This window comes from Salvelinus alpinus, chromosome 7, assembly GCF_045679555.1.
Source record: "Salvelinus alpinus chromosome 7, SLU_Salpinus.1, whole genome shotgun sequence".
In the NCBI taxonomy this organism is placed as follows: Eukaryota; Metazoa; Chordata; class Actinopteri; order Salmoniformes; family Salmonidae; genus Salvelinus; species Salvelinus alpinus.
The window spans coordinates 42,423,346-42,438,091 of record NC_092092.1 but is presented as its reverse complement, the minus strand read 5'-3'; positions in this window follow the sequence as shown (position 1 = coordinate 42,438,091).

Below are 14,746 nucleotides of genomic sequence, written 5' to 3'. Positions count from 1 at the left end.
CAGCAAGCTGGCGAAATACGCCATCAAGTCGTGGGTGACCTGCGACACCAAGTCCAGCTACGCTTGGAAGATGCAAGTGTACACCGGTAAGGCGGCCAGCGGAGGCCCCGAGAAGAACCAGGGATGCGCGTCGTCCTCGATCTGACAACGGGACTGAGCGGTCGCAACGTCACGTGTGACAATTTCTTCACCTCCTACGAACTGGGACAGCGGCTCCTCGAGAGGAACCTCACCATGGTGGGCACGGTGAGAAAGAACAAGGCCGAGCTCCGCCGGCGCTGCTCGAGTCCAAGGGCAGACAGGTCCTGTCCTCCAGGTTTGCCTTCACGCCCACCGCCACTCTAGTGTCCTACCTGGCAAAGAAAAATAAGAACGTGCTACTTCTGAGCATCCTGCACACGCAGGCCCAAGTCAGCGATCGCCGCGACAGGAAGCCGGTCGTCATCCTAGACTACAACTTCAACAAGGGCGGCGTGGACAACCTAGACAAGGTGGTCGGCACCTACAGCTGCAGACGGATGACTGCCCGCTGGCCCCTGGTCGTCTTCCACAACATCCTCGACGTGTTCTCCTACAATGCCTTTGTCATATGGCGAAAGATCAAGCCTGACTGGATGCCTCACAAGCAGAACAAGAGGAGGGTGTTCTTCGAGCAGCTGGAAAAGGCACTTGTGAAGCCGCTGATCCAAAGAAGGCAGCAAAAAAGTATTTTAACCCTCATCAATGAAAAAATGCTTAAAAATATGTTTCAAATTTGAGAACCCAGAAACTTTGTCTCCAGTAATGCTTAACAAGCGTCATGGTGGACAGGTCCTAAAAAATGATTTTCACCCATGTCCATGAAAAAAGGCAAAAAAATATGTTTCAAATTCGTGACCCAGAAACGGTGTCTACAGTCATGCTGATCAAGCGACATGGTGGACAGGGCCTAAAATATGTTTTCAGGCCAAGTCCATGAAAATCTGGTCAAAAATGTGTTTCAAATTTGTGATCCCAGAAACGGTGTCCCCAGTCATGCTGAACAAGTGTCATGGTGGACAGGGCCTAAAATATGTTTTCCGGCCAAGCCCATGAAAATCTGGTCAAAAATATGTTTCAAATTCCCAGAAACAGTCCCCTCACGTGATGCTGAACTAGAAGCATGGTGGAGATATTAATATTTCAAGTTTGTGACCCAGAACCGGTGTCTCCCGTCATGCTAAACTAGTGTCATAGTGGCCAGTGCGACATTCATGTGTCTAAAATAAGTACTCTAAGCGGCCAACTGGACTCTGCGTTCCAGCAGAATACCACCCTTAGGTACCATTTGGAGGAATACCAGAACAGTCACGCGCTACAAGCGTGACTACCCAACCAAGCAATCAAGCTCGCAACTGCGGCTCGGTACACAAAGGAGTGAAGACGACAAAAGGTTTTAGACTTTGTGACTCTCAGGTGTACCTCGGTCTTCTGCTCTTGGAATGATGTGACTAAACTTGGTTTCACTCAGACTACCTCGCCTCTCACAACGCGACTCATGCTGAAACTACACTTCCAAGACGTATCGCTTGTTCACCCTGTGTATGTTACCAGCCCCGAGCAGACTTGATGGATTGTTTGATCCCACTGATGGATTGGAAAAACAACCAATTGTGAATTGCAGAATTAAACTTGGTTAAAGCCTCTCTAGTGTCCGTGAGTTATTTACTCTGAAAAATAAGAACATAACACAGGTAACCGTGCTGTCTCCACTGACCACACTGTCTTCTCCTAATGCTGGCTGCAACACAGTCATCCACAAGGATTATCTGTCAAAAGTACCCTTTGGGAAAAAGACCTTTCAACACCTCTTGGTGCAGAATCTGACTCAAGCCGATATTACGTCACATTCAATCAGCAAACCTGATTGACTATTCTTTTCATGATTTCAACCCAGCAACTTCCCTCCTCCTTGGAGTCATGCAATACTGTAGCTAAGATGAACTTCTCTTGTCCTTCAGACACTTCCGCAAGCACCACGGCCGTCTCAGGAATAAGAGCTTCAATGTGCAGAGTGGACTGCTTCCGATTACACATTTATCGCTTTGAGAGGGACTGAAATCCATTTCTATGAAACTAACGACGTCAGTCCCGCCACTGACCCGATGAAACACTGTGTGATATTGCAGAAAGATGTCCTTGTCTCAATTCGCAGGTACTGGAACGGTTGCCACACGCGGATGCTGTGGTGACTGGTAGGCCACGACAGCCACTGAGAGTTTTGAAGCACAAACACCAGAGCTGTGTACGAATACTCATACTAACTGCACTAACCGTACCATTTGTGACGTGAATTGAGTATATAGTATGCATATTGGTCATAGTATGGATATAGTTAGTATGCCAAAAGTTCCCGGATGTCGTACTAAATTCGCCAAAATACGAAGTATACATGCAGTGGACACTTTTTTTGTACTTTTAGGGCCCATAATGCAGATTTGAAGAAAATGTTGCACCCGAAGTCCGACGAGAGCGGATACAAATTCATTGCTTTAACTAATTATGACAAATGTTAACAAAATGTTGAGCGATGTAATAAAGAAATTACTTTTCAAATCAGTTACGTTACACGTTATGTGGGCTGACAATTTGTTAGCTACGCTATCCTTACGAACCGCATAGCATTACAGCAGTATGTACCGGTATGTTAGCTAGTTACCTAACGTTAGTTGGCTACAACTACATCAAACTTGCTACCCAATGTTTATTGACTTGGTTATTCCCATCATTCTTAGCTAAGTGGTATAGTCATTGTTAATTCTGGCTATCTAATGCAGAGCATTCTCGCGCAGAATAACTGATGAATTTACCAACGCTCAACACCCGTTGAATATGGCCGGTGTCAGTAAACGTCGGCAAAAAAAAGCGGAATTAAATTGTTGCCAGCAGCACAGTTACAGTCACCAACGCTCTGGATAACATGAAAACAGCACTGCTAGGGTGAGTAAAATGGTCAGAGTGAGAAGTTCTCTCATTTGTGTCTGGAAGTAGCTAGCCAATGTTACCCAGTTAGCTTGGGTGCTTGACTATCGTTGAACGCTCGGATCAACCCTACTCCTCAGCCAGAGAGTCCAGTGTGCACTCTGAATTTACGAACGGGCAATCTGACAAAGCTCTGGATTTACGAATGCCCACAGCGCACTCTGGCACTCCAGATAGAATTTACGAACACACCCAAAATCGTAAAATGTTTAGCTAGTCATTTGTTATGTTAACAAGCTAGCAAGAGGTTGCATAGCAACATCAACTTCCGGTAGACAGGCAAAGCTCTAGTATGCTTAACTGAAACGATACAGTTTGGTTTACAGTATACTAAAATAAACTAATAGTATGTAGTATATACTCATTAAGTATGTAGTGTACAGTATGGCTTTTCAAACACAGCTCAGGAGATTTGGATGAAAGGTTACAGCCAATCTACTAAAAACTGCTAGGGGCCTCCCGAGTGTCGCAGTGGTCTAAGGCACTGCATCGTAGTGCTAGCTGTGCCACTAGAGATCCTGGTTCGGGTCCAGGCTCTGTCATAGCCGGCCGCGACTGGGAGACCCATGGGGCGGCGCACAATTGGCCCAGGGTCGTCCGGATCAGGGGAGGATTTGGGATGTTCTTGTCCCATCGCGCACTAGCAGGCCGGGCGCAATGCACACTGACACGGTTGCCAGGTGTACGGTGTATCCTCCGACACATTGGTTTGGCTGGCTTCCGGGTTAAGCGGGCATTTTGTCCAGAAGCAGTGCGACTTGGCTGGGTTGTGTTTCTGAGGACGCACGACTCTCGACCTTCGCCTCCCCCAAGTCCATACGGGAGTTGCAGCGATGAGACAAGACTGTAACTACCAATTGGATAGAACGAAATTAGGGAGAAAAAGAGGTAAAAGTATAAAAATAAAACATTTTAAAAAATGCGGCTGCTGACAACTCATACAAAGGGTCCGACCTTTTCGTTTGTGCCTCGGACACCAACACTAACTGCTGGTGGGGGGGGGGGGGGGGGGTCCTAAGACACAAAGGGGGAATACAAGCCCAGACCCGTGATGAGCCTCGTCGAGGCCAGTGGGGGGGGGGGTTGAGACTACAAGCAACACTGTATGAGGCCGCCCGATCAGGAAACAAATGAAGTTGTAAACTTCCCCACGAGAACAGGGAGGAGCAGACAAGCCCCTAGACGGGGATAACCTTAGAACACATCTGAGATATCACTGAGGTGTCCCACACTGGTCTTTCCACCTCCCAAAACAAATGGTAACAATAATCATTCCTTGCCATGTGTAGTCTCAACTACAATGCAACTAGTAAAATGCTCTAATCATGTGTTCCGGTAAGATAACATTTTGGAATAAATTGGTAGGATAGCTGGTCCCCTTGGTTGCCAGTACCAACGCCAGCAACAGTCAGTCCAGCCACAATTACGTAAGAAGGTTAGAGACCTAACACGTTGAAATGCCCTTGTGCGCCTTAACAAGTGAAGGAAAAGCAGCCAACAAGTGCTCATCATATTTGGGAACTACTTCACGACTGATGGAAAAGCAATCCAGGTGAAACTGGTTGAGAGAAAGCCAAGAGTGTGCAAAGCTGTCATCAAGGCAAAGGGTGGCTACTTTGAAGAATCTATATAAAACATATTTTGATTTGTTTAACACTTTTTGGGTTACTACATGATTCCATATGTGTTATTTTCTCGTTTTGACGTCTTCACTATAATTCGACAATGTAGAAAATAGTCAAATAAAGAAAAAACCCTTGAATGAGTAGGTGTGTCCAAACTTTTGTCTTGTACTGTAAGTCAGGAGAATCAGTTATATCAGCCATTGTGACTCATTTGGTTTTACACTGATGCTACTCATTGTTTATTATCTATGCATAGTCATTTTACCCCTACCTACATTTACAAATTACCTCGACTAACCTGTACCCTCGCACATTGACTCGGTACCGGTACCCCCTGTATATAGCCTCGTAATTGTTATTTTATTGTGTTACTTTTTATAATTTTTTACTTTAGTTTATTTAGTAAATATTTTCTTAACTCTTTCTTGAACTGCATTGTTGGTTAAGGGCTTGTAAAGTAAGCATTTCATGGTAAGGCTACACCTGTTGTATTCAGCACATGTGAACAATAATGCTTGATTTGATTTGACTGAACGATTCTGGGATGGCATTTTTTCCTGGGAACATGGTGCGCTTATCAATGCTGTAAAAATCTGTTCCTTTTTGTTATTCTGTTCTATACCTTTTCTTTAGCTGATAACTTGCTATATGTGCCTTTGTGTCAAATGGATTCTGACCCATAGCGTGAGCAACACTGTTTACCTATCTGTCCCTTCTGCTCACGTTGCTATGGATACCCACAGAAGCAGAGGAGCACTTTGCAGCACAAGCCAAAATTATGAGAAGGTTGAAGAGGCTGAGGCAGCCGAGGCAACAGTGCATCGTCCTCCTAAGGATCGTGCCCCGTGCCCTAAATAACTCAACTGGCTAGTTTGCCTGTATGTAAAGAGAAAGGCAGGCTGTACATTGATGCTGCTGCTGATTGGATAGAGCGACGCTGTCTCCGTTCACTCGCTTCATAAACTAAGCAAAAAAAGAAAAGTCCCTTTTTCAGGACCCTGTCTTTCAAAGATAATCCACAAAAATCCAAATAACTTCACAGATCTTCATTGTAAAGGGTTTACACACCGTTTCCCATGTTTGTTCAATGAACCATAAACAATTAATGAACAAGCACCTGTGGAACAGTCGTTAAGACACTAACAGCTTACAGATGGTAGGCAACTAAGGTCACAGTTATGAAAACTTAGGACACTGAAGAAGCCTTTCTACTGACTCTGAAAAACACCAGAGGAAAGATGCCCAGGGTCCCTGCACATCTGTGTGAATGGGGCGGCAGGGGTGACTAGTGGTTAGAGCGTTGGACTAGTAACCGAAAGGTTGCAAGTTCAAATCCCTGAGCTGACAAGGTATAAATCTGTCGTTCTGCCCCTGAACAGGCAGTCAACCCACTGTTCCTAGCCCGACATTGAAAATAAGAATTTGTTCTTAACTGACTTGCCTAGTTAAATTAAGGTAAAAAAAGAAATAAAAAAAAGTGCCTAAGGCATGCTGCCAGGGTAATAACTTGCAATGTCCGTACTGTGAGACATCTAAGACAGCGCTACAGGGAGACAATATGGACAGCTGATTGTCCTCGCAGTGGCAGACTACGTGTAACAACACCTGCACAGGATCGGTACATCTGAACATCACACCTGCGGGACAGGTACAGGATGGCAACAATTGCCCAAGTTACACCATGAACACACAATCCCTCCATCAGTGCTCAGACTGTCCGCAATAGGCTGAGAGAGGCCGGACTAAGGTAGGCCTGTTGTAAGGCAGGTCCTCACCAGACATCACCGGCAACAACGTCGCCTATGGGCACAAACCCAGACAGGATTGGCAAAAAGTGCTGACGAGTCGCGGCTGTCTCTCACCAGGGGTGATGGTCGGATTCGTGTCTATCGTTGAAGGAATGAGTGTTACACCGAGGCCTGTACTCTGGAGCGGGATCGATTTGGAGGTGGAGGGTCCATCATGGTCTGGGGTGGTGTGTCACAGCATCATCGGACTGAGCTTGTTGTCATTGCAGGCAATCTCAACGCTGTGCGTAACAGGGAAGACATCCTCCTCCCTCATGTGGTACCCTTCCTGCAGGCTCATCCTGACATGACCCTCCAGCATGACAATGCCACCAGCCATACTGCTCGTTCTGTGCGTGATTTCCTGCAAGACAGGAATGTCTGTGTTCTGCCATGACCAGCGAAGAGCCCGGATCTCAATCCCATTGATCTCAATCCCGTCTGGGTCCTGTTGGATCGTTCCCCCCAGAAATGTCCGGGAAGAGTGGGGTAACATCTCATAGCAAGAACTGGCAAATCTGGTGCAGTCCATGAGGAGATGCACTGTGGTACTTAACTTTTTATGGCTGGGTGGCAGTATTGAGTAGCTTGGATGAATAAGGTGCCCAGAGTAAACTACTTGCAACTCAGGCCCAGAAGCTAAAATATGCACATTATTAGTAGATTTGGCTAGAAAACACTGAAGTTTCTAAAACTGTTTAAATGATGTCTGTGAGTATAACATAACTCATATGGCAGGCAAAAACCTGAGAAAAAATCCAACCCGGAAGTGGGAAATCTGAGGTTTGTAGTTTTTCAACTCTTTGCCTATCCAAGATACAGTGTAAATTTGGTCATATTGCACTTCCTAATGCTTCCACTAGATGTCAACAGTCTTTAGAACCTTGTTTGAGGCTTCTACTGTGAAGGAGGAGAGAATAAGAGCTGATTGAGTAAGAGGTCTGCCAGAAGGCCATAAGCTCAGACAGGCGCGCTCCCGTGAGAGGTAGCTGCGTTCCATTGCATTTCTAAAGACAATGGAATTCTCCGGTTGAAACATTATTGAAGATTCATGTTAAAAACATCCTAAAGATTGATTCTATACATCGTTTGACATGTTTCTACGAACTGTAATAGAACTTTTCGACTTTTCGTCTGACCTGCGCGTCGTGAATATTGATTTGTGAACTAAACGCGCGAACAAAAAGGAGGTATTTGGACATAAATGACGGACTTTTTCAAACAAAACAAACATTTATTGTGGAACTGGGATTCCTGGGAGTGCATTCTGATGAAGATCATCAAAGGTAAATTGATATTTATAATGCTATTTCTGACTTCTGTTGACTCCACAACATGGCGGGTGTCTGTATGGTTTGTTTTTGTGTCTGAGCGGTGTACTCAGATTATTGCATGGTGTGCTTTTTTCGTAAAGTTTTTTTGAAATCTGACACAGCGGTTGCATTAAGGAGAAGTTTATTTAAAGTTCCATGCATAACACTTGCATCTTTTATCAATGTATATTATGAGTATTTCTGTAAATTGATGTGGCTCTCTGCAAAATCACCGGATGTTTTGGAAGCAAAACATTACTGAACATAACGCGCCAATATAAACTCAGATTTTTGGATATGAACTTTATCGAACAAAACATACATGTGTTGTGTAACATGAAGTCTTATGAGTGACATCTGATGAAGATCATCAAAGGTTAGTGATACATTTTCTCTCTATTTCTGCTTTTTGTGACTCCTCTCTTTGGCTGGAAAAATGGCTGTGTTTTTCTGTGACTAGGTACTGACCTAACATAATCGTTTGGTGTGCTTTCTGAAATCGGTAGTCTTAACCTCTTGAAGTTGGGGGCAGAATTTTTATGTTTGGAAAAATAACGTTCCCATTGTAAGCTGCCTATTTCTCAAGTCCAGATGCTCGAATATGCATATCATTGACAGAGTAGAATAGAAAACACTCTAAAGTTTACAAAACTGTCAAAATATTGTCTGTGAGTATAACAGAACTGATTTTGCAGGCGAAAACCTGAGGAAAACCAACCCGGGAGTGACTCTTATTTAGAAAAATCCCTGTTCCATTGCCTGCCTTTCCTCCATTTAAAGGGATATCAACCAGATTCCTTTTCCCGTGGCTTCCTCAGGGTGTGAACAGTCTTTAGACATAGTTTCAAGCTTTTATTTTGAAAAAGCTTGTGGATACACGGATGTCCCTCCATTAGTTGATGCGCTCGACACTGGTTGCTCGACATTTGCTTTCTCTCAAGGGTGCGTTCTGAGCCGTCTCCTGTACTCCCTGTTCACCCACGACTGCGTGGTCATGCACGCCTCCAACTCAATCATCAAGTTTGCGGACGACACTACAGTGGTAGGCTTGATTACCAACAACGACGAGACGGCCTACAGGGAGGAGGTGAGGGCCCTCGGAGTGTGGTGTCAGGAAAATAACCTCACACTCAACAAAACAAAGGAGATGATTGTGGACTTCAGGAAACAGCAGAGGGAGCACCCCCCTATCCACATCGACGGGACAGTAGTGGAGAAGGTGGAAAGTTTTAAGTTCCTCCTCGGTGTACACATCACGGACAAACTGAATTGGTCCACCCACACAGACAGCGTTGTGAAGAAGGTGCAGCAGTGCCTCTTCAACCTCAGGAGGCTGAAGAAATTCGGCTTGTCACCAAAAGCACTCACAAACTTCTACAGATGCACAATCGAGAGCATCCTGTCGGGCTGTACCACCGCCTGGTACGGCAACTGCTCCGCCCACAACTGTACGGCTCTCCAGAGGGTAGTGAGGTCTGCACAACGCATCACCGGGGGCAAACTACCTGCCCTCCAGGACACCTACACCACCCGATGTCACAGGAAGGCCATAAAGATCATCAAGGACAACAACCACCCGAGCCACTGCCTGTTCACCCCGCTATCATCCAGAAGGCGAGGTCAGTACAGGTGCATCAAAGCAGGGACCGAGAGACTGAAAAACAGCTTCTATCTCAAGGCCATCAGACTGTTAAACAGCCACCACCAACATTTAGTGGCCGCTGCCAACATACTGACTCAACTCCAGCAATTTTAATAATGGGAATTGATGGGAATTGATCAAAAATGTATCACTAGCCACTTTAAACAATGCCACTTAATATAATGTATATGTATATACTGTACTCTATATCATCTACTGCATCTTGCCATCTTTATGTAATACATATATCACTAGCCACTTTAAACTATGCCACTTTTATGTTTACATACCCTACATTACTCATCTCATATGTGTATACTGTACTCGATACCATCTACTGCATCTTGCCTATGCCGTTCTGTACCATCACTTATTCATATATTTTTATGTACATATTCTTTATCCCTTTACACTTGTGTGTATAAGGTAGTAGTTGTGGAATTGTTAGGTTAGATCACTTGTTGGTTATTACTGCATTGTCAGAACTAGAAGCACAAGCATTTCGCTACACTCGCATTAACATCTGCTAACCATGTGTATGTGACAAATAAAATGTGATTTGTAAACTTCTGACCCATTGTGATAGTGAATTATAAGTGAAATAATCTGTCTGTAAACAGTTGTTGGAAAAATTACTTGTCATGCAGAAAGTAGATGTCCTAACCGACTTGCCAAAACTATAGTTTGTTAACAAGAAATTTGTAGAATTTAAAACGGGCTTTAATGACTCCAATCTGAGTGTATGTAAACTTCCGACTTCAACTGTGTCATTCACTCAAAAAGATGTCTTGTCCTGATCTTAAAATCTGCTCCTGCATTCATCACCAACAGAGCATTGGGGTAGGTGCATATCTTGACATCAATGTGTGCGCAATTTACAATGATAGTTTAATAATTAACTACTATGATAATTTTCCCGCAATTGCATTTTGAAATGTTATACGATCAGAACGCATTTTTCTCTTTAACTCATAGGGGAGAGGAGAGTGGCTCGCTCATCACAGCAGCAGGCCCCAGCGAGGGCACAGGGGCAGGGCAGACACTTTCATTACAAGAATCATGAGGATAATGCACTTTACTGTTTGACCAAATCATGGTTTTAGCCAGCCCAAAAATGTGACGTTTTGATGGGGTGACAATGTAGAATGTGCTCTTTCTACATTTATAGGCACCCTTTCCGTTTTTGACTATCCATGATCTTGGCTGTCTAACTGATGACAGAGTCGGAGCAGGTCTCTTTGCTGTGATACAGCCCGACAGGATGCTCTCGATTGTGCATCTGTAGAAGTTTGTGAGTGCTTTTGGGGACAAGCCGAATTTCTTCAGCCTCCTGAGGTTGAAGAGGCGCTGCTGCGCCTTCTTCACAACGCTGTCTGTGTGGGTGGACCAATTCAGTTTGTCCGTGATGTGTACGCCGAGGAACTTAAAACTTACCACCCTCTCCACTACTGTCCCGTCGATGTGGATAGGGGGGTGCTCCCTCTGCTGTTTCCTGAAGTCCACAATCATCTCCTTTGTTTTTTGTTGACGTTGAGTGCGAGGTTATTTTCCTGACACCACACTCCGAGGGCCCTCACCTCCTCCCCATAGGCCGTCTCGTCGTTGTCGGTAATCAAGCCTACCACTGTAGTGTCGTCCGCAAACTTGATGATTGAGTTGGAGGCGTGCATGGCCACGCAGTCGTGGGTGAACAGGGAGTACAGGAGACGGCTCAGAACGCACCCTTGTGGGGCCCCAGTGTTGAGGATCAGCAGGGTGGAGATGTTACCTATCCTCACCACCTGGGGGCGGCCCGTCAGGAAGTCCAGTACCCAGTTGCACAGGGCGGGGTCGAGACCCAGGGTACTATGGTGTTAAATGCTGAGCTGTAGTCGATGAACAGCAAATTGGAGTGGGTCTAGGGTGTCAGGTAGGGTGGAGGTGATATGGTCCTTGACTAGTCTCTCAAAGCACTTCATGATGACGGAAGTGAGTGCTACGGGGCGGTAGTCGTTTAGCTCAGTTACCTTAGCTTTCTTGGGAACAGGAACAATGGTGGCCCTCTTGAAGCATGTGGGAACAGCAGACTGGGATAAGGATTGATTGAATATGTCCATAAACACACCAGCCAGCTGGTCTGCGCATGCTCTGAGGACGCGGCTGGGGATGCCGTCTGGGCCTGCAGCCTTGCGAGGGTTAACACGTTTAAATGTGTTACTCATGTCGGCTGCAGTGAGATGACTGTGCCTTTAAACAGTTTGGAAAATTCCAGAAAATGATGTCATGGCGTTAGAAGCTTCTGATAGGCTAATTGACATCATTTGAGTCAATTGGAGGTGTACCTGTGGATGTATTTCAAGGCCTATCTTCAAACTCAGTGTCTCTTTGCTTGACATCATGGGAAAATCAGAAGAAATCAGCCAAGACCTCAGAAAACAAATTGTAGACAAGTCTGGTTCATCATTGGGAGCAATTTCCAAACGCTTGAAGGTACCACGTTCATCTGTACAAGCAATAGTACGCAAGTATAAACACCATGGGACCACGCAGCCTTCTGTCTCCTAGAGATGAACGTACTATGGTGCGAAAAGTGCAAATCAATCCCAGAACAACAGCAAAGGACCTTGTGAAGATACTGGAGGAAACAGGTACAAAAGTATCTAAATCCACAGTAAAACGAGTCCTAATATATGGATTTCACATGACTGGGCAAGGGCGCAGCCATGGGTGGGACTGAGAGGGCATAGGCCCACTCACTGGAGAGCTTGGCCCAGCCAATCAGAATTAGTTTTTCCCCACAAATAGGACAAAAATACTCAGTTTCATCAGCTGTCCGGGTGGCTGGTCTCATGATCCCAATGCGAAGAAGCCGGATGTAGAGGTCCTGGGCTAGTGTGGTTACACGTTATCTACGGTTTTGAGGCTGGTTGGACGTACTGCCAAATTCTCTAAAACGACGTTGGATGCATCGTATGGTAGAAAAATTAACATTCAATTCTCTGGCAGCAGCTCTGGTGGACATTGCTGTTATCAACATGCCAATTGCACGCTCCCTCAAAACTTCAGACATTGTGTTGTGTGACAAAATTAAAAAATGTTGAGTGGCCTTTTGTCCCCAGCACTGTGTAATGATTATCTGTTTAAATCAGCTTCTTGATATGCCACATCTGCCAGGTTGATGGATTATCTTGGCAAAGGAGAAACGCTCACTAACAGGGATGTAAACAAATTTGTGCACAACATTTGAGAAATATGCTTTTGGTGCATATGAATAATTTCAGGGATCTTTTATTTCAGCTCATGTTTTTTGTTCAGTAAAATTCCAATGCAAGAATCCTCAAACATGTATCCCCCTCGCTGATTTTAACTGTCCCCTTACTCACTTTCTGGCTGGACACGCAGCGACCCACACCCGGCTGCTGATGGAGATCCCTCATAGTGACTCAAGGTAGTTTGGGGAATGGGTAAGCGAGCTGGACAATGATGATAATGATGTTCCCACTACCTCTATGATAAATTGCTGTACTGTAAACCTATGTTCAAATGTAGTGAGGTTGAGAATTATCTAGTACAATTGTGTCAGGATTCCACTATTTTCATCCGTGTGCATCAGTTTCAAATGGGGGACTTTTATATTGAAGGTGAACCACCGATTGCTTATCACTTATATTGTTCACGTCCCACCACAGTGACTTTGGACGCCATGTTTTAATCATTGACACTAACTAGGATATGACGTCTGGTCTCTTCAGTCTAAATAAATATGAACATAACTATCTATCTGTATTACGGTAGTAGAACCATATAATTTCTGGGGTTGTATTTTACCACCTTTTTGGATGTCTCATCGCTGCAACTCCCCAACGGGCTCAGGAGAGACAAAGGTGGGGTCATGCGTCCTCCGAAACATGACCCGCCTAACCGCGATCCTTAACACCCGCCGGGCTTAACCCGGAAGCCAGCCGTACCAATGTGTCAGGAAACACCGCTCAACTGGTGACCCGGGCCGCCACAAGGATTCGCTAGAGCGCGATGAGCCAAGTAAAACTCCACCGGCCAAACTCTCCCCTAACCCGGACGACGCTGCACCATATTGTGCGCTGTTCTATGGGACTCCCGGCCACGGACGGTTTTCCACCACCATTTATGTATTTTTGGTGTGCAACATCCTAAATTAAAACAGTAGACATACAGTGCTGACCCCTTTAGTTTTTCCATGTTACATTACAGGCTTATTCTAAAATGTATTAAATTATTTTTCTTATCAATCTACACACAACGCCCCATAATTTTTGCAAATTCATGTGTTTAATTGAAGAAAAAAATTTGAACAGAAATACCATATTTAGGTAAGTATTTGCAAGGAGACTCGAAATTTAGCTCAGGTGCATCCTGTTTCCATTGATCATCCTTGAGATGTTTATACAACTTGGAGTCCCCCTGTGGTCAATTCAATTGATTGGACATGATTTGGAAAGGCACACACCTGTCTATACAAGGTCCTAAAGTTGACAGTGCATGTCAGAGCAAAAACCAGCCATGAGGTCGAAGGAATTGTTCGTAGAGCTCCGAGACAGGATTGTGTCAAGGCACAGGTCTGGGGAAGGGTACCAAAACATTTCTGCAGCATTTAAAGTCCCGAAAAACACAGTGGTCTCCATCATTCTTAAATGGAAGAAGTTTGGAACCACCAAGACTCTTCCTAGAGCTGCCTGCACAGCCAAACTGAGCAATCTGGGGAGAACGGCCTTGGTCAGACCAAGAACCTGATGGTAACTCTGACAAAGCTCCAGAGTTCCTCTGTGGAGATGGGGCAACCTTCCAGAAGGACAACCATCTCAGCAGCACTCAAAAATCAGGCCTTTATGGTAGTCGCCAGACGGAAGCCACTTCTCAGCAAAAGGCACAACAGCCCGCTTGAAGTTTGTCAAAAGGCACCTAAAGGACTCAGACCATGAGAAACAAGATTCTCTCTGACTGGGGTGAAGGTTCACTTTTTAACAGGAAAACGACCCTAAGCACACAGCCAAGATAACACAGGAGTGGCTTCGGGACAAGTCTCTGAATGTCCTTGAGTGGCTCAGCCAGAGCCCGGAGTTGAACGCAATCTAACATCTCTGGAGAGACCTGAAAATAGCTGTGCTGCGACGATCCCCATCCAACCTGACAGAGCTTGAGGTTCTGCAGAGAAGAATGGGAAAAAGTCCCCAAATACAGGTGTGCCAAGCTTGTAGCGTCATACCAAAGAAGACCCAAGGCTTTAATCGCTTCCAAAGGTGTATCAACAAAGCACCGAGTAAAGGGTATGAATACTATATTTTATACATTTGCAAACATTTCTAAAAACCTGTTTTTGCTTTGTTATTATGGGTAGATTGATGAGGGAAAAAACTATTTAAT